The 19,431-nt window shown below is 47.4% G+C and overlaps 1 protein-coding gene across 4 annotated transcripts in view; it reads left to right on the plus strand.

The window, feature by feature from the left end:
* The window catches only part of MAPK4 (mitogen-activated protein kinase 4), a 125,424-nt gene that overhangs the window by 20,760 nt on the left and 85,233 nt on the right, over positions 1–19,431 (plus strand). Inside the window, exon 1 of one of the 4 annotated variants that reach the window (XM_070421162.1) lies at positions 9,856–10,065. The exons of the other annotated variants lie outside the window; for them this stretch is intronic. The gene's annotated coding sequence lies outside the window, so the exon portion shown is untranslated. Of the gene's footprint in view, positions 1–9,855; positions 10,066–19,431 lie in introns of those variants that run through there. 4 annotated transcript variants of the gene reach the window in all.

Below are 19,431 nucleotides of genomic sequence, written 5' to 3' on the forward strand. Positions count from 1 at the left end.
GTCAAACCCACCTGGATTGAAATCTCAGCCTCTTTACTTATTAGCTGTATATTCCTGAGCAGATACTTTATCAGTCTTTTGAGCAGAGGGTCCTGCATTGGTGTAATGGGACTAATTCTAAGCTCCTTGGGTCATTGTAAAGATGAGCAAAGGGCAAGAATCATAGTGTGAGCTCCAGAAAGGTTAACTATGATTCTTGTAACTGTAACTAGCCACAATGACAACTATATTCATTCCCTCCCAATTGACCTGTACATTCATAAATCTCAATCAAAACCTTAGCATGTTAATTTGAAGAAATTGACAACGTGATCTGAAAATTATATGAAGCTTTACAGGTTGTAAAATAGCAAAAACAATACTGAAAATGAAAACCAAGTTGGAGGACTCATACTATTTGATTTCAATACCTACTTTAAGCTACAGGAACAAACATAGTATGATACCAGCATAAAGATAGACAAATAGATCAATGAAACAGAACTGAATCTAGAAATAGACCCGCATATGTACAATTAATTGCTTTTTGATAGAGATGTGAAGTCAGTTCAACAACAAAGGCTTTTAAACAGATGGTGCTGGAAAAAGTGGCTATCTGTTTGCATATAAGATAACCCTCGACCTCAGCTTTGTTGTAACATCAAAACTAATTTGAATCCCATCATAGACTTAATGTGAAAGCCAAACACAAAACTTCAAAAAGAAAACACAGGAGATTTGGGATTAGTCAGAGATTAGGACACAAAAAGCATTAACCAAAAAAGCACAAAAAGAATACTTTTGACTTTATCAAAATCAGATCTTTGTATTCATGAGGAGACACTGTTGATGAAGAAAATGAGTAGGCAATCTACAGACTGGGAGAAAATATTTGTTACGCAGAATTCAGTAAGACTTGGAATGTAATAAAGAACTCCCACAAACCAATATTAAAAGACAAACAACCCAATAAGAAACATGGGCAAAAAGATGTATAAATTTCCAGTAAGGGATTTACATCATTTGTCATAAGGGAAATACAAATTAAAACCACAGTGAGATACTTTTCACAATTGCTAGAATAGCTAAAATCAGAAAGACTGACAATACCAAATGTTGGCAAAAATATGGAATTACTGGGATGCTCATACAGTACTGGTGAAGTGTAAAATGATACAACCACCTTGGAGAAGTGTGTGGCAATTCTTATGAAGTTAAGCATACATCTGACCCAGCTATTTCACTCTTAGATCCTTATACAAGAGAAGGGAAAACATCCTATATAATAAAAGCCTAATATGCTAAGTGTCTGGTCATCTGGTAGGCTGTTCAACCAATGAAAACATAATATGCTAATGATATGCTAAGGCTGCTCAACTGCTCACCATTATGTGCATTGACCATCAGAGGGCAGACAGTCAATCGGTTGACCAGTCGCTATGATGTACACTAACCACCAGGGGTAGACGCTCAACCGGTAGGTGAGCTTGCTGCTGGGGTCCGGCCGATCGAGACTGAGTGAGATGGGCTGGACATGCCCTGGAGCCCTCCTGCAGTCCCTCCCTAGCTGGCCAACCTCCTGCATTCCTCCCCGGCCCAGAGTGTGCACTGGTGGGGTCCCTTGGCCTGGCCTGCGCCCTCTCGCAATCCAGGACCCCTCAGGGGATGTTGGAGAGCTGGTTTGGCCTGATGGTAGAATGACCAGTCACTATGATGCGCACTGACCACCAGGGGGCAGATGCTAAATGCAGAAACTGCACCCTGGTTGTCAGTGTGCTCCCACGGGGGGAGCGCCACTGAGCCAGAAGCCAGGCTCATGGCTGTCAAGTGCAGCAACAGTGGCAGAAGCCTCTCCCGCCTCTGCAGCCACACTAAGGATGTCCGACTGATGGCTTAGGCCTGCTGGCCTAAGTTGGCAATTGGACATCTCTCAAGGGCTCCCAGACTGCGAGAGGGCACAGGCTGGGCTGAGGGACTCCCCCTTCCCCCCAAGTGCATGAATTTCATGCACAGGACCTCTAGTATGCCCATAAAAAGGACTCATATGAGAATGTTCATAGCAGCTTTATTCATAATACAGTGGGGCCTTGACTTACGAGTTTAATTCATTCTGTGACGGAGCTCGTAACTCAAATTACTCGTATGCCAAATCAAAAAGTGAACGAGTGAGACACGTGATGCTGGGCTGATGTTGTGGCATTCACTGTGACGTTCGCTGTGCCAACTAGCAGTGGGGTATCTGAAGCTGGCTCGTAACCCAAGTTTTAGCTCGCAACCTAAAGCAAAAAATCGGCCGAGAGACGGCTTGTATCTCGAAAAACTCATTAGTCGGGACACTCGTAAGTCAAGGCCCCACTGTAGTCCCAAACTGGAATCAACTCCATCAACCAGGGCTGGATAAGTACATTATGTTGTGTTCGTGGAAGATGGAATAATACTCAGCAATAAAAAGGAATGAAATACTGATACATGCAACAGAATCTCAAAAACATAATAGTGAGTGAAAAAAAGCCAGGAAAAAAGAATACTTCCTAAGCAATTCTATTTATATGAAGTTCAAGTACAGACAAAACTAACATATGCTGATAGGAATGAGGACAGTGGTTGCCTTTGCCAGGAGTGAATGGGAATTGACTGGAAGGAGGGCATGAGAAAACGTTCTGAGGCAACAGACATGTTCTGTATCTTGTTTGGGGTGATGCTTATATAGGTGGACATAGTCCTAAAAACTCATTATGTTAAATACTTGAGATCTGTGTAAATTCTACCTAACTGTTAAAGAACAATGAAGAGGATATCTAAAGCTTAATACATATGCTTGTTTGAGAAGGCATACCTAGGTTTTCCCAGGGACTCCATCTATGTCCAACTCTGAATAGACATTGGAGGTTATCAATGAAGCCTATTATCTATGGACTAGAGGCCCGGTGCACGAAATTTGTGCACAGGTAGGGTCCCTAGGCCTGGCCAGTAATCAGGGCTGATTGGGCCCTTCTGGCTGCTGGCCGGGGCCTTCCTTTTGACTGCTGGCTGGAGCCTTCCTTCATTCTGCGCCGCCCCCTGGTGGTCAGCGCACATCATAGCGAGTGATAAACTCCTGGTCTCCTGGACGAACTTTCAAGGGGACACTTTGCATACTAGCCTTTTATATATATAGATAAATAGGTATGTTTGTAAAGAGCTTATCTACAGAGTCTTAGCATGAGTAACTTTCCACTTCTTTGGGCTGTGAAGTCCTCACCTGAGAATTTAGATTAATGCTGTTTCTCTGCCTCAAGATTATTGATAATGTTAAATGAGATATGTAGTCAGAGCTCTGAAAATGTATAAAAGTGGTGGGACATCAGAGCGAACTGCTAGTTAAAGCCATCGCTACGACGTCCTTGAAGAAGCTGAACTGGTTGAACAAAAAACCCTAGTGGGGTTTGGGGCCATAAAACCACTTTTCAGTCCCTCTGAATTCGAAATTTACCTGGAGTCATTCATCCTCACGGCCCCTCCCCTCCTGGCTAACACCCCCTGAGAAATGTTGGACCTTGAAACTTGATCTCCTAAATTGAGTTAACTGACTTTAACATTAAACATCTACTGCGCGCCAAGCACTGAGAAGGTTATAAAAACGAGTAAGAAATAGCTCCTGCTCTCCAGGAATTTACAACGTGGCCACATCACCGACTTCAGGTGAAGAATCCCACCCAAAGTGTGCCCTCCTGTTCTACTCACTCACCAACACTATGGTCATCTTACTAGGGTCTCTTGATTTGTCCGGTCTCTGCTTTTTTACACATCAAGTAATTCATTCCCGAGTTTCTTTTCTTTTCTAGAGAGCAGTGGCCCAGACAGGAAAGAATCCTTTCATGAATCTCTAAGATGAGACAAAAAAAAAAAAAAAAAATCAACTAATTATTGTGTCTTTTGAAGTCCTAACTTGATATTGTGTTCTCAATTTATGGATGACTTTTGTTCTAAAAATAGCCACACACCTTTATCTTCATAATTCATGCTTTAAACTGACTCTTAAAAAAAAAAAAAAAAAGAGGCAACACACTTTATTTGGATTTTACTTAATGCCCTGTTTTCTGTTCCAGGATTCAGTCCTGGGCATAGCATCATATTTAGGGGCCATGTCTCCCCAGCCTCCTGTGGTCTGCGACAGTTTCTTGCTTTCCTTTTTTTGTCATGACCTTGGCAGTCTACTATCCTGTAGCATGTCCCCCGATCTGGGCTTGCCCGATGTTTTTCTCATGATCAGACTGGGGTTATGGGTTTTTTTGTTTTTGTTAATACTCACCCAAGGATATTTTTCCATTGATTTTTAGAGAGAGTGGAAGGGAGGGGGAGAGGGAGAAACATCGATGTGAGAGAGACACATCGATTGGTTGTCTCTTGCATGCACCCCGACCAGGGTTGGGGATTGAGCCTGTAACCAAGGTATGTGCCCTTGATCAGAATCGAACCTGGGACCCCTCTGTCCTCGGACCAATGCTTTATCCACTGAGCCAAACCGGGTAGGGTGGGTTATGCGTTTTTAGAAAGAACACCACAGAGGTGAGGTGCCTTCTCATTACATCCTCTCAGTGGGTACCTGACATCCACAGACATCATTGATGATGTTAGCCTTGATCACTTGGTTAAGAAGGTATTTTCCAGATTTTTCCACTATGTCTAGCACACCCTAAGCTTCACCTCCTGAGCAGAGTATCTACATATCTTATTTGGATGAATCTTTCTCAAACAGAATTAATATTCAGCTTCTTTACTACAGGACAATCCAACTGTGTACCGCATATCATCCTCGCTCCGGGCTTTGAGAACATTAGCTAATTAATCCTAATTAAACCTTATAGCAGAATCTCACTAATTCTCACTTTCACTCATCTGTAAATAGAACGGTTTTTCTAAAAAACCCATCAGTCTTCACTTCTAAGCTGAGATTTATATGAGGTATCAGTGAAGTCTATTATCGATGGATGTGTTTCTAAAGAGCTTATCTACAGAGCCTCCACATGAGTAACTTTCCACAGATACTTTACTTTGTATTTTCTGCTTTCCTGTGGAGCATCATCCTGTGGAGCATTATCCTAAGTCATTTCAAAGAATACGTTGGTTAAAAATAGCCTCGGATTTTAATCTATTTATTATATTGCAACCTCTAATTGGAACGCATTTCTCTAAGGAGTGCAAAGCTGATTATAATACATAATTAGGTAATGCCTGCCTTCTCAAAAACCTCCAGTGTCCTTAAGCCTTGGTTTCCAATAGAACAGAATTTGGCTTAAGATGAATCTGTCTTGGATTCAGTCCAGTGGAATGCATTGTATTTGTTGCTTCACAGACACTGCCTTGCATGTCATAATGACTTTCCATTTATATGCTTTCCCCCAAACACACTGTTTTTTTGGGGGGAGAATAGTCTGGCTTACAGTTTTGTCGCCCATAGTGATTAGCTTGTGGCACTTGCAGTTGATGTTGTTGATTGTCTATCTCACATCCATTTGCATCTTTCCTTCTATGAACAGAATCCCAATTTATTCAGACACCTTCTTCCCCTCCTCTACCAGGTATCTCAGGAGAAATTGACCCGACCCCCCCCCCCCCCCCCCCCGGCCCAGTTACCTGTAGGGCTGGATCTCGTTGGCTTAAGAGCACTCGTCCTTGTTTATGATCAACTTAGGAATGTGCACAGAACCCCAAATAGCCCATCTGAGAGGGCCTGGCTGGGTGTTTCTGAGAAAAGTTCCCTTCATCTTAAGCAAAACAACAGAGAGAGGCGAGGTGGTCCCTCTGCCCATGGACACTGTCTTTTGTCGCTGTGCAGATCCGAGCTGCAGGAGCTCCCACCTCCACCCGGAGCAGGAAGACAGGGAAATGGCTGTGGCATCCACTTTTGAGAAGCAATAAATGTACTTACTGTGTAAGCCAGTTTCAGGTCAGTGTCTGGGTACTTGCAGCCAAAGGCATCTTGAATGATACAGAATTGTCATAAAAATTTTTAAATTGGCTTTAGTGCCAAAGGACCTCTTTGGAAAAAGAAATTAAAACGGAATAAAAAGCACTAGTTCACTTTAATTTGGAAAGCAATTTTATAGCAGTTAGAAAAATTTAAAGAATATATAGTTTTCATTCCTATCTATCCCTTTTTCATAAATGCATTCATTAAATGTTACTTTAAACGTTGGTACTGTTCATGGTTGCAGGGTATAAAATAAAAAGTTGGGGCGTAGTAGATTGGTCTAGTGTGCCAATAGCATGAATGGAGCTGGGGTCACAAAACCGTCTAGATTGTTGCCTTCTCTGAAACACATGCAACTCTTCCCCAGAAGCCTCAATTCCTCCCACCCTCCCACTGCTGCGCCCCTCCTCTTCCCCCTCTCCTGGGCGTCCTCATATGGGTAGGTGTGCTCTGAGCTGTCCTCCCTGACACATGTTAGCCTCTGCCCCAGCCTGCCTGTGTCTTCAGAACAGGACGAGCCCCTTTGCTGCTGGAGTCCGCCCTTGAGCCCCCTCACCCCTCACTGCCTCTCAGAGATCCTGTTTGCTGCTTTATGACATTAACGTGGGATGATTTTATTTTGTATCAGGATTCTGCATGCTGACACCTATAGGAAGTCAAAGCCAGGAACATGGTTGCTCACCTTTCCCCCATCATTTGCCTGATCACCGGGCACATTCTACACCAGCCGTGGGCAAACTACGGCCCTCGGGCCGGATCCGGCCCGTTTGAAATGAATAAAACTAAAAAAAAAAAGACCGTACCCTTTTATGTAATGATGTTTACTTTGAATTTATATTAGTTCACACAAACACTCCATCCATGCTTTTGTTCCGGCCCTCCGGTCCAGTTTAAGAACCCATTGTGGCCCTCGAGTCAAAAAGTTTGCCCACCCCTGGTCTACACCCTCCTCCTCTCCCTGTTGTCTCCCCCAGTCACGCTTTGTGAGGGGTTTATGGGGAACTGCTCTCCGGTTCCAGGGACGCTTCGGTTGGTTTTCCCTCCATCCTGAGGAAAAGACCCGTCAATTTGGTATCAAGAAAATATATTTTTTCTTTCCAGCCAACAGCACCATATTTCCCAATTGGTGTGCTCCAGCTTTATACCCCTGCTGGAGGCCCAGTGCATGAAATTCATGCACGGGTAGGGTCCCTGGTCCTGGCCAGCTTTCAGGGCTGATCTGTAGGGCGACCGGCGGGGCGATCAGGGGCCCTTGCTGGCATCCACCTTGGCTGGCCTGGCACCACCCGCTCGCCAGCCCCACCCCCACCACCACTACATGTCGGGGCCTGTGGGCTGGGGGCAGCTTCTGTGTTGAGTGTCTGTCCCCTGATGGTTAGTGCTCATCATAGCAACCAGTCGTTCTGCCATTTGGTCAATTTGCATATTGGGCTTTTATTATATAGGATATTTTTAAATACTGTGTTTCTTCAATTATCTTTCTCAGAATAGAGTGCCTTAAGGTGCTCTGTAGAAAATAAGATTAAGTCATTTGAAAAATGCTGCCTACCTCCCCACAGTCACCATGCACATTAGCACCTTATATGGGTCCCGATAACTCTGTGTGAAGACAAAAGACAACTGTTTAACTTATTGATCATAACTCCCCCCATCTCTGCTCTCCACCTCCCCCCAAGGTCTATCCAATAGCCTGAAACCCACCTAGCAGAACTTAAAATTCCCTGAACCCATGTTTGAACTCTGCCTCTTCTAAGTTTTCGTATTGGGGGGTCCCCCACTCCCTGTCTTTGTATCAGAATGGTCAGTCCTGCCCGGAGCCTCGTGCCCAGGGAGCCTGTGTGATCATTTACTTTAAAATATTCCCATATAAAAGTTGCAGCAGGCGTGTAGACACAACTTAACTCCACTTCACACCCCAGGGGAAGTGCTTGGTATCGATACAGCCCCATCCGGAACCAACATTCCAGAGATAGTTACTCAGCCTTGCGGGTATCCTTGCGCCTGCACCCGAGGATGAATTTGCACGAGGCATGTGAGAAGTGACGTCTCACTGTGTAATGAGTGGCGGCCAGTGGTTGGTTAGGAAGATTGTCCAGGTCACACTTCCTGCGCGAAGGAGGTAGGAGAATCTGCAAGCCCAGGTGGTGGGCGCCCTGGGGGTCCTGTGTCCAGACAGAAGAAAGGTGCTGGCTGGGGTGTCCGAGGGGCAAGATGAGGACTTCCCTGAGCTACGGGAGCTGTTGGTGGCTGTGTGACTGTGTTGAACATTAAATGAACATTAAACAGTTAGCCAGCTCTCATCTAAGACTTGCTTCAATCCTGTCGTACACCTGGCAGGGAGGTAGCAGGTAGGGTGCTAGTCCTCAGCTAACCCAGAGGCTGCCAGTAGTTGCCAGGAGAACTTGGCAGACAATTTGGCCAGAAAGCAGAGTGGTCAGCCCCCCTGTAGGCGGAGTCAGCGGGCTCAATCCCCACCCTGGTCCCTCAGGTCTCAAGGTGATGCTGACCAGGACAGGGAGTCATCAGACACCCCCCAGCTGTGCCAGCTCAATGGGCTTTCATTTCCTGTCTCCCCTCAGCTCCACAGAGTGAAAAGGCTGCATTAGGGACTTCTTAGCAACTAAGGCACTCGGTTAAGGGATGCCCACGTCTCCTCTCCCCCTGCAACCACCTCAGAGAGGGCACCTTCGTGCTAGGCAACCACGAGCCAGTTTCTGCCAGTGTCCTGCCTCAGCCTCTTGCTCCCCCGCCACCCCCATTCCTGGGGTTCTTGCAGGAGCTATGACTGTACCAGCAAATGCCCTCGAACATGGCCCAGCATCGTGTGAGCACCAATAAGTGTTCTTCCTCTCTCTCTCTCTCTCTCTCTCTCTCTCTTAGCTTTGAACCTTAAGCTGTTCAAACTGGTGCTTTCCTTAATTTTTACTCATAAAAGAGCCTCTTCGGCCCTTCCTTGGAGTTTATTTGCTCTGGTTGACACGGAGCTCTAGTAAGTGTGATTTGCTTTCCTGCTTCGCAGGAGATTAGAACACCACATTAACAGGAATCTGTGGCAGGCATACTCAAAGCTGCTGATAGTGAAGGAAGCCACAGAAGTATAAAAATCAGTCAAGAGAACGTCTAAGTTCTGGGGCCATTTGAGTAGGAAAAGAAGACACAATAGCCCGGCCCCTCCGTGGTTTTTGATTAGTGACACTGTTCTGATGCCTGTTTGTAATAATGGCCCCGAGTTATGGGAGACGATGAAGAGACTCCCAGCATGCTTTGTTTAATGAGGCGGGAAAGTATGTGATAAGCTTCAGAACTTCCAACAAAGTGGTGAGTGTTCGGGTGCGATGCTGAGGTTGCGATGCCGAAAGTGATAAATTGTCCTTCTGTCATTTGTTAAGGTAATGGTAATGGATTGAACATCCTTGGTCGCCAGATCGTACTGGATAAATGCGGCATCGCTTCACATGGTGGCAGAAGTAAACGTTTGTCAAACACCCCGTAAGCCATGAGGCGCAAGCTCGCTTGCACCCTCAGGAACAGCTCCCAAACGACTCCTGTTGGAGCCGAAGGACTTTGACAGACACGTGAGCACACTCCGAGCCTGAGGATAACGGGCCGAGGAAGAGACGGCTCCCTGTCCATAAAGCGGCCCTTTCCCAGCCTCTGTTTTTAACGTCTGCTTCTTGTTTTGCCCGGGAAGGCCGTAGCCGCTGTTCGTTTTGCTAAGTTGGGAGCAGGTACATTTTAGGGAAAGGCCTGTGGAATATTCTGCTGTGGCAAAGACTGTCACCGGGTATGTACTCAAGTTTGCCTCGGCTTGTCAGCAGCCGCCAATCATGAGGGCAGAGTGGCCTGGAGTGGGGGGGCTTTGGGAGTCGTGCATGGGCCAGCCTGGATTTTGATTTGCATCTGTCACAGTGATACATACTTAGTCAACGGGCAATGGACTTTGAAAGTCTGTGACAGATGGTCTAGCAAGAGACAGAGCCGTAAATTCCTGCAGATGTTTCCCCATTAAGGAGGAGGATGGGAACCACAGCCTGATGTTACTGCCGTAGCCACTGCCATTTAGTAAGCTCTTATGTGGACCAGGTACTGTGCACACATCAGCACTTCAGTGCAGATGCTGTCAACCCTACCAGGTAGATACTTCATCTAATAAGATCTATGCTCAGAGAGGTTAAGTGACTTATTCAAAGACACACAGCTAACTAGAGAAGGAGCTGAAGTTGAAACCCAGATCTGTCTGCCTCCAAGGCCAGGCTTTTCACCACGAAGTGAGCACCAGGTGACATCTCCTTCCCCCGGGACCAGCCCAGCCTTGGTGAGAAAATCACCAAGAAGGGGCTCCCAGGAGGCAGCAGGGGCTGCGTGGAGAGAATGCCAGGGGCAAATATATGGATCTCTTTGGATGGGGCCCTGATGAAATTCTGCCCTCTGCTCTGGGGGCCAGAACAAAACATGACAGCAGCATGATGTCCCCTCCCACTGGGCCCCTGCTCTCATGGCTGATGTGTCCTTACTCGGGGCTTTTTCAGGGTCACTGCTAACTGGGCAGTGTGATTGCTGATCTTAGCTATTCAGTACAAGCCTGAGGTTGTTTTGGTTGGGGATATCTGCTGGCAGCTGAGCTGCCATCCTCTCAGGAGGTGGAGAGGAGGCCCAGCAGCCTGGAGCTGCGCCGCCCCCCCCCCCTCCCCCAGCAGGAAGCTCTCCTGGCTCTCCTGGGAGGACCTGGCCCTCTGGTCCTCTCTCAGCGGATGTGGCTGCTGCTCTGCTTCCCCCGGGAACGTGGCAGACTGTCCATGGCTTCAGCCTGGTCCAGCCCTTCCAGGTCTCCCTGAACTTCAGGTGAATGGCAGTCAGAGGGAAAGGTCAAGGGTGGCTGGGTCATGATCTCCCAGGGGAAGAGGTGTGAGCAGTTTATTGCTTAGCCCCAATGCTCTGTAAGGCATCCCGAGAGACAAGGAGTTCTGGATTTATGTTCCTCAGAGGTTTTTTTTTTAAAGGGGATTAGACAGATAGAAGCAGAAGGATTCTGGCAAAGGGGTCATGGGGGAAATATTACAGGATCGGTAAAAGGGGCAGCTCGTTAGGGTCTGGAGTGCCAAGCAGAGGGGTTGGAGTTTCGTGTTTTATATACTAGGGTTCCGTTCAAGGATCCCGAGCAGGATGCCACCCAGTGAAACAGTGCTCAGGGGAGAAGAGCCTGGGGCCATCAGCTTCCATGCAAAGCCAGGCCTGCCCTGGAGGGAGCTGGTGAAAATGTGCCCTATGGGGAGCCTGGCCCCGGGGTCATCTCAGTGCTGCCCCCACATATTTCTCCTTCCCTGCCTGCCGGGAACATGGCAGGATTGCCTTTTCCTGTCTCTGTCAAGGTTAGGTGTGAGTGGTGACTTGCTAAGCCCAGTGCAGGGGCTGTTTCTTCGGGGTCTAGATCGCAAGAACTTTCAGTTCAAGGCCCTGCCGGCTCTCCTGCCATCGCTCACTGCTCACCTGGCGTGGAAGCCGCCACAGACGAGGCGCGAAGGAGCAGCGTGTTGCACTAAGACTGCACAGAGCAAAGCAGGCGGCCGGCCGCAGTGGGTGGTGTGCTGACCCCTGGACCACGGCCCTTTGGGACAGAGGCTCTGACCGTGGTGTGCGTGACCGGAGGCACATGTGGCAGTGGAGCCTCTGGCAGTGTGGGACCCAGGGGGACACCGGCGAGTAAGATGTTAGCGGGCCCTCCTGGGCCACTGAGATGCTGAGGTTGTTTCCTCCTGGAGCACAACCCCCCTGCTGGGTGACACGGTGTCATCTGTGCGTGCAAAGCGCTCTTAGTCCTCATCATGGCAGGACACGCTTGCTGAACACCTCCTCTGTGCCGGGCGATGTGGAGGCCTTTGCCAACTTGGCTTCAATAATCCCTCCCGGAACCTTGGGCCCGGAGCTCTGGGATTACACCCCTTCCAGCGGCAGGAGAGGAAGTGCAGGGAGCGAGAGAGCTTGCCCACAACCTCACAGGCGGTTCAGGGTTGGAACTGGACCGGAGCCCAGGTCTTCCCATTCTGAATCTGAGCCCCTCACCTCTGTGCATCCCGCCTTGGGTTCAGGTCTTGGGATTATTTTTCTTGTATCTCTTCGCCTCTTTGATCACCGCTCTCGGCCCTGCGTGCTGTTTGGACGTGACCCGCAGGGGCCCTGTCAGCAGGGTGGGAGGCAGAGGCCTGCTCCCGGGAAAGTGCTGGTCTGAGCACTGGAGGAGGTAGATGGAAACAGCCGGACGACGAATCCGGTGGGGGGTTCAGGCAGACACAGGGCGATGACCGCTTTGGAACCGGGCAGAGCTCAGGCATCGCTCTGGGCCGCGTGTCTGTAAGTTTCCATCGGTCATCTCCGAGGCATGCTGTCATCTTCCCACTCCCAGCCCTGCCCCTTGAAGAGAAGAAATCACTTATATTCTGGAGCCGTCTGGGGAAATTGAGTTACTCCCCTTCCTGGCCTGGACAAGCCCCGAACAAGCAAGCTATGGCTGTCATCTTTGATGGTTTTGCAGATAACTGGCCAGCCTTGTGCTGCAATGGCCTAACTCTATGGGACCCAGTCCTGAGACGCCACCTAATGAGCTCCTGTGACTTCTGAAGAGCTGCCACTGAAGATACTATCCATTGCATCATTCCATCGTTCCCACTTAAAGCCCCACTTAATCAAATTTCTTTATTTAGTGTCATGGGCATTTTCTCTCTTTAAAATGATGCCTTTCCCTAATCAAGAATAAGAACGACATAAGCAGTTTTGTTTCTCTTTCTACCTGTGCTTCCCAGTTTGAATTCAGAGAAGGGAGAGAACTCCGTGTGCTCCAAGTAGGAGGTTTTCAAGAGGCGTGGTTTCTTATCAATCTCCCGTGGACGATTTAGAAACACAGTTTCTCCAACAACACATGTGCTTGAGAGAAGCTAGCTATTCTGCCATCTCCGGCACCTCTGATGTTCAGTTGTCCTCTGCCTCACCTCCCCCCAGTGAGCCAATCATGTGCAACTTCCTACGTTTTATAAATGAACGTGGAGATGTCGAGAGAACACCCAGAACAGTTACTTGTTGGCAGCTGCAGAAAGTCTGCAACCAAGACACGCCCTCGGAGCACTGTACCTGCGCCCGGTGAGTGAGCAGCGGGGACTTCGGCTGGGAGGCGACACTGAGCTCCTGATCTAGGCCCGGGCCAGAGGGTGGCCTGCAGATGTTGGCCCAGGGAGGATGCACACCCCTCTGCCAGCTGGGAGGATGAGCAGCACCTAATCTGCAAGGTCTACTGAAAGGATCAGTGGCCCAGAGGAAAGGCAGCATTCTTCCTGCGGCACCTGTCCACACCGTGAGACGGGGGACACTGCGTTACCCAGATGAGGAGGACTGATGCTGGACCCTTCCAGGTGAGCACAGCGCTGGCATCACTTTCCCTGGATGAGAATACGGGATCCTCGTGCAGGCCCGGGCTGCGCTCTTTACGCAGAGCCCTCGGGCACACGCCTCTCCTCCTCTCCCTTTAATTTAGGTTTGTGAAGGTTGGAGTATGTTTCCTAAAGTAAAGCTCATGAATCTTAAACACACAGCTTGGCGGATTTTTTACATATGTGGACACTATGTGACCAGCTACGACTATAGACAACATTTTAAATTTAAACGATTTAACTAAGGCTTAATTGATATTTAACTTCTTGAACATTTAGCCCCAAATCTTAATAAACACTGTTATGATAAAATAAGACTGTTTGTAATTGTAGCTCTTAAAGTCCATCTAACTGCAAGTCCATCTAGTTTCTAATGTAAAGAATCAGGATTACATTTCACATATATTACCTCTAGACCTACATAGATGTGTGTAAATCTTTTTTTATATATATATTTCTTTATTGATTTCAGAGAGGCAGGGAGAGGAGGAAAGAGATAGAATCATCAATGATGAGAGAGAATCATTGATTGGCTGCCTCCTGCATGCCCCCTACTGGGGATCGAGCCTGCAATCTGGGCATGTGCCCTTGGCCGGATTCGAACCTGGGACCCTTCAGTCCGCAGGCCAACATTCTGTCCACTGAGCCAAACTGGCTAGGGCAGATGTGTGTAAATTTAAGCATTCTGTGAATTGTTTAATATTGCAAACTCTCTCTCCACTTCCCTATGCAACTCCTGCGAATACCACACTAATCCGGTGGTGCTTCTGGAACCATGGATTGGAAGGTGAAGAGAAGCAGAAAAGAAAGGGTATTCGCCCTCTGGGAAAGAATACTTCCTCATGATGCAGAAATCTGCTGCACTGATGCCATCTGAGAGGAAGGATTTGATGAGTTAATACGCAAGTGCTGGCGCTGCTCAGGTTCTCCCTCGCTCTGTAGCTGCATCTGCCCCTGATCCTGCCAATGGCAAAGTCCCCAATCTTTCACAACACTTGGACACAGTGGCCTTTTGTTTTGAGATGAAAAAATGTTTCCCTGGCGCTTAAATGATGTTAGGCACCGTTCAAGGTACTGGTCCACTGTGTTGGTGCTCAGCCCTGGGTCCTGAGTGACTGGCACATGCTCTTTAAGGACAAGTGTTCTTTCATGATTGTGTGTGTGACACCCTAGCTGGTTTGGCTCAGCGGATAGAGCATCGGCCTGTGGACCAAAGGGTCCTGGGTTTGATTCCAGTCAAGGGCACATACCTTGGTTGCAGGCTCCTCCCTGGCCCAGGCCCTGGTTGGGGCACATGCAGTAGGCAACCAATCTATGTGTTTCTCTCACATCAGTATTTCTCTCTGTCCCTCTTTCTTCCACTCTCCCTAAAAATCAATGGAAAAATATCCTCTGGTGAGGATTAACTAACTAACTAAATAAATAAATATAATTTGTGTGTGTGTGTGAGAGAGAAAGAGAGAGAGAGAGAGAGAGAGAGAGAGAGAGAGAGAGAGAGAGAAAGAAAACAAACCCAGGGTTTTTTTGTTTTGGTTTTTTTTTCTCCAGACTGCCTTTATTTGTGTTTACAGAAGAGTCAGTTTGTGGTTCAGCCCCTGGGTGGCAGTGTTTCTGGATTGACCTCCGAGGCTATAAGCCCTCTCTAGCCTGTAGTTAGGTTTTGTTTTCCCTATCACACTTAAAACTGGTTTGGGAGAGTCGACTGCCCCAGAGCTGGTTCTTTGGTCAACAAACCCAGGGCTTTCTGAAATGGGGCTCCATGCCCATGCTCTTCTTGCCTGAGTCTAAGGTAGTGGTTGCTGCCCCAAATATTAATGGCTTAATCAATATAGAAGTTTATTTCCTTCTCTTATAACCTTGCAGGCATAAGTAGTTCATGAAGTTATGGCAGCTCCTCCCCATGAAGTTATGGCAGCTCCTCAGTCAATGACCCAGGCTCCCTCTATCTTGTTGCTCCCCTTTCCTAAGATGTTGCCTTCATCTGAATGGCTCAAGATGGTTCTCATCATATCTGTATTTCAGCCAGAAGGAAGGGAAAAGGTTATAAGCAGGGGATGCTCCTAATTTTTAAAAGGTTTTTAAAAATTGATTTTGAGAGAGGAAGGGAGAGGGATAGAGAGATAGAAACATCAATGAGAAAGAAACATCAATAAGCTGCCTCCTGTACTCCTCCTATTGGGGACCGAGCCTGAAACCTGGGCATGTGCCCTGACCAGGAATCAAACCAGTGACCTCTTGTTTATGGGGTGACGCTCAACCAATGAGCCACACCAGCCAGGCAATGCTCTTTTTTTAAAGGGTCTGACCCTGAATTTGCACACATCAATTCCGTGCACATCCCACTGTCCACAGATGGCTGGGAAATATAGTCTTCCCTTGGGTGTCCTCGTGTCCAATTAAAAGTGATGTTCCTATGACAGAAGGGGAGAACATAACTGGGGTGACAACCAGTAATCTCAGCCACAAGTGTGTATTTTTATATAAGTTTGGAAGGAAGAATGATAATTTAGATTCAAGGATACAAGGTTGCCCACGTTCGGTCATAATCCGTCAAAAGAATAGACACGTAGGAATAAGCTTTGGATGGTTTTAAGCACATTGCAGGCCAGATGCTACCTGAAGTGTTTAGCTGAGGTTCCCAACTCTTTCAAGATGCCTAGCGGGTGTGTGTGTGTGTGTGTGTGTGTGTGTGTGTGTGTGGGTGGGAACCTCACCTAGGTTCATATTCACAACTAGCTACAACCTATTAAGTGAGCTTGAGCCAGTTACATTACTTCCCTTGGCTTAGTTTACTTTTAGTAAGATGAGGGCTTTGGACTAGACTGCTGGCTTACAAACTGGGTTCCAAGGATCCTTAGGGTTCCTCCGGGTCATTTCAGGGGCTAATGGTTGGCCCTGAACTCTTCTTACCTAGTCACAGCGCCGCTATTTTTATTGGTTGTGTGGGAAGAAAAAGGAAGAGGGCTGTTACAGCTAAAAAGGAAGTCTGAAAGTGCCTGGATACTGTGGTGTGTAGTGGACGGAGCAGGGTGTGGAGTCAGACCGCCTGGATTTAAAGCCCAGCTCAGCTGCTTGCCCTCTGTGAGGCCTCCGGCCGAGTACTGACCTTCTCCGAGCCTCATCATAAAATATTGTTTCCTCTTCTATAAAAGACTGCTGCTATCATTTACCTCTTGGGATTGTCTTGCGGCTTAAATGAGATGATATAGCTGAGAGGGCTCATATTGGCGAGTCTGGCATAAATGGCGCGTAAAATAAATGATAATGATTGTCCCCACCATAACCTCATCTCTAAGGTGTCAGCTCTAAGGCTTGGTGTTTCTATGAATTGTACCACGTGGAGGACCCTTTAATAAAGTGAATAATTACCAGTGGGTTCTCTCTTGGCGCTTAGGTTTTTGCAGGTTCTCTCGAATGAGGCACACTAGAGTTAGCCTGTGCTGGGTAGAACAACTTACACACAACAAATAGGTAGTTTCTGTCATTTCAGAGGCAAGATTGAAGACCTCTCTTTTTTCTCTCACAGAGAAAACAACTTCTGCCTTTTAACTCAAGGAGAAAAATGATTCCATTTTTTAATGCTGTGCATGGCAGGAAATAAAGTACAGGGGTTAAAGCACTTTAAACCGTTAAAGAGCAGGATAAGCCTGTGGAAAAACCCCATGATATTACTTTCTGTCAAACTTGACTTTCCAGGGATTAAACTGCCTTTGATTTTAGACTCCTGCTTATTCCAGCTTGTTAAGCCCTTCACACACTCCAGTTGGTTTCACTCAGGAGTTCCTCGTATGGGGGTCCCGTTACAAACTCCGTCACAGCCGATGAAGTTGTTTTGCTGAACTGTCTGATCCCGGAGCTGCGAGGCGTGGGGACCGCTGACTGCAGCTGTCCTTGTGGCTCAGTTGGTTGCTATACCAAGAGTCAAATGGGAGAAATGGACAGCATTTCTGATTCACTCACTCATCTTAGGATTTAAAATCCTCTCTAGAACATTCCTGTTATGTTGACTCCAACTCGGAAACCATAGACCTTTAACCTCTCCTCATCCATGTTTTCTAGCTCTGTAACTTTCCTTGTTCATAGAATCCTAAAGTCATCGCACTGAAGTGATGCTCAGAGATTATCCAATGCCAGACTTCTTCATATCGTCCTTGACAAATGGTCATTGTTCCTTCTCAAACATGCCCCATGTCCTCTGTAATGTGTATGTATGTATCTGACAGCCCTTTTTTAACCCCCCAGATCAACCCCACATCAATTTGATCCCTCTTTTCACGGCAATCTTTCCAATATTTGAAGCCAACTCACTTCCACCTGTATTTTTTTAAAAATATTTTTATTGATTTCAGAGAGGAAGGAAGAGGGAGAGATAGAAACATCAATGATGAGAGAGAATCATTGATTGGCTACCTCCTGCCTGCCCCCTACTGGGGATAGAGCCTGCAACCCGGGCATGTGCCCTGACCTGGAATTGAACCGTGACCTCCTGGTTCATAGGTTGATGCTGAACCATTGATCCATGCTGGCCGGGCTCCATCTGTAGTCTTAACATGCTCAGTTCTCTCATCACCCTTCATGTATCATGATGTTTCTGATCTGCCTGGCCACACCCCTGCCCCCCCGCCCCCCCGCCTGCAAAATAAAGAATTATTTGAAGGATCTGTTGTGAAGACTCAAATTTCTATAAGCCTAGATTAACATGATGCAGCCAGAGATTCCTAGCTGGAGGTGTAGGAGATCCTGTATTATATACTAACCAGTCTGCAATTCGGATGTCTGACCCTCCATCAGAAAAGTGAAATGACCAGCCACGATTTATTTTTCTGTGAGTCATTATGATATTTCCCCAGCACATGAACTGCCTCATCAAAATTCAGGTGTTTACATTAAACTGGGCCTAGAATCCTTGACTGGCCCAATGAGATGAGCAAATCTCAATTGTCCTTGATGAGTGCCCCTGACTTCCTGTGTGTTCTCAGGAACCCTTCGTGCCCCGGGGCCATGACATACTCATACTCAGGGAAACCTTTAGACGTTATTTTTATTTTATTTTTAAAAATATATATATTTTTATTGATCTCAGAGAGGAAGGGAGAGGTAGAGAGAGATAGAAACATCAACGATGAGAGAGAATAATTGATTGGCTGCCTCTTGCACACCCCCTACTGGGGATTGAGTCCGCAACCCGGGCATGTGCTTTTCACCAGAATTGAACCCGGGACTCTTCAGTCCGCAGGCTGACGCTCTGTCCACTGAGCAAAACCAGGTAGGGCTGGGGGTTATTTTTAACCACTTCATCCTTTTACCAAAGCTGAGAACCAGACTGACCTGCCTCTCCCCTGCCCCTCTGCTGTCCTTTCTGGCTGCATTGTTGGTGACAGAGGCACAACCTCGGGCCAGACCCTGGGGAGCTTGGCTGAGCAGGGACGCTGGACTGTGCTGCACAGTGGCCGGCCACAACCAGAACTGGGGTGTTGACTCTCCCAAGGAAATGCAGGCGGTGCAGCCTCTTTATTTGGGTTGGCAACAGTAGTCATGCGCTTCACTTTTGCTGAGGCCTGATCACTTGCTGAATATTTATTTGTCCCAAAGATTATTTAGTTATCCTCAGGAGCCCAGGCTCTCCGGCCAACGTTTCCCTTTTGGCAGGGGTTCCCGTGGGGAATGTGCATGACCCCTTCTCCTTTCCGAAGGGGCCTGCACGATCACCCGGCTGGAAGCATTAGAGTAGAAAAGCAAAATAGGACCCAGGAGGACACATGATTTGCTAAAAGATGGTTGCAGAGCTAAGACTAAAACTTGCATCTTCTGATTCCAAATCTGGGGTTCTTTCTAGAATTTCTCAAACTTTCAGGAGCATATAATTACCCGAGGAACTGACTAATAATATACAGATGCACAGGTCCCTCTTTAGAAAGTCTGGCCTGAAGCCTGCCTGTTGAACTTGCCCCTCCCTGTGGCCCAGGACCCGAGATACCTGCACTCACTGGATCACTCTGGCTTATCGACATTGCCTGTCTGCTGTATGCTCCTAGGGAAGAAGCGAGGCTACACAGTTCAATATGCAGATCGTTGTGTACT

The sequence above is a fragment of the Myotis yumanensis genome, unplaced genomic scaffold (assembly GCF_028538775.1).
Source record: "Myotis yumanensis isolate MYYU_CA2020_CCGP unplaced genomic scaffold, mMyoYum1.0.hap1 SCAF_7, whole genome shotgun sequence".
Classification (NCBI taxonomy): Eukaryota; Metazoa; Chordata; class Mammalia; order Chiroptera; family Vespertilionidae; genus Myotis; species Myotis yumanensis.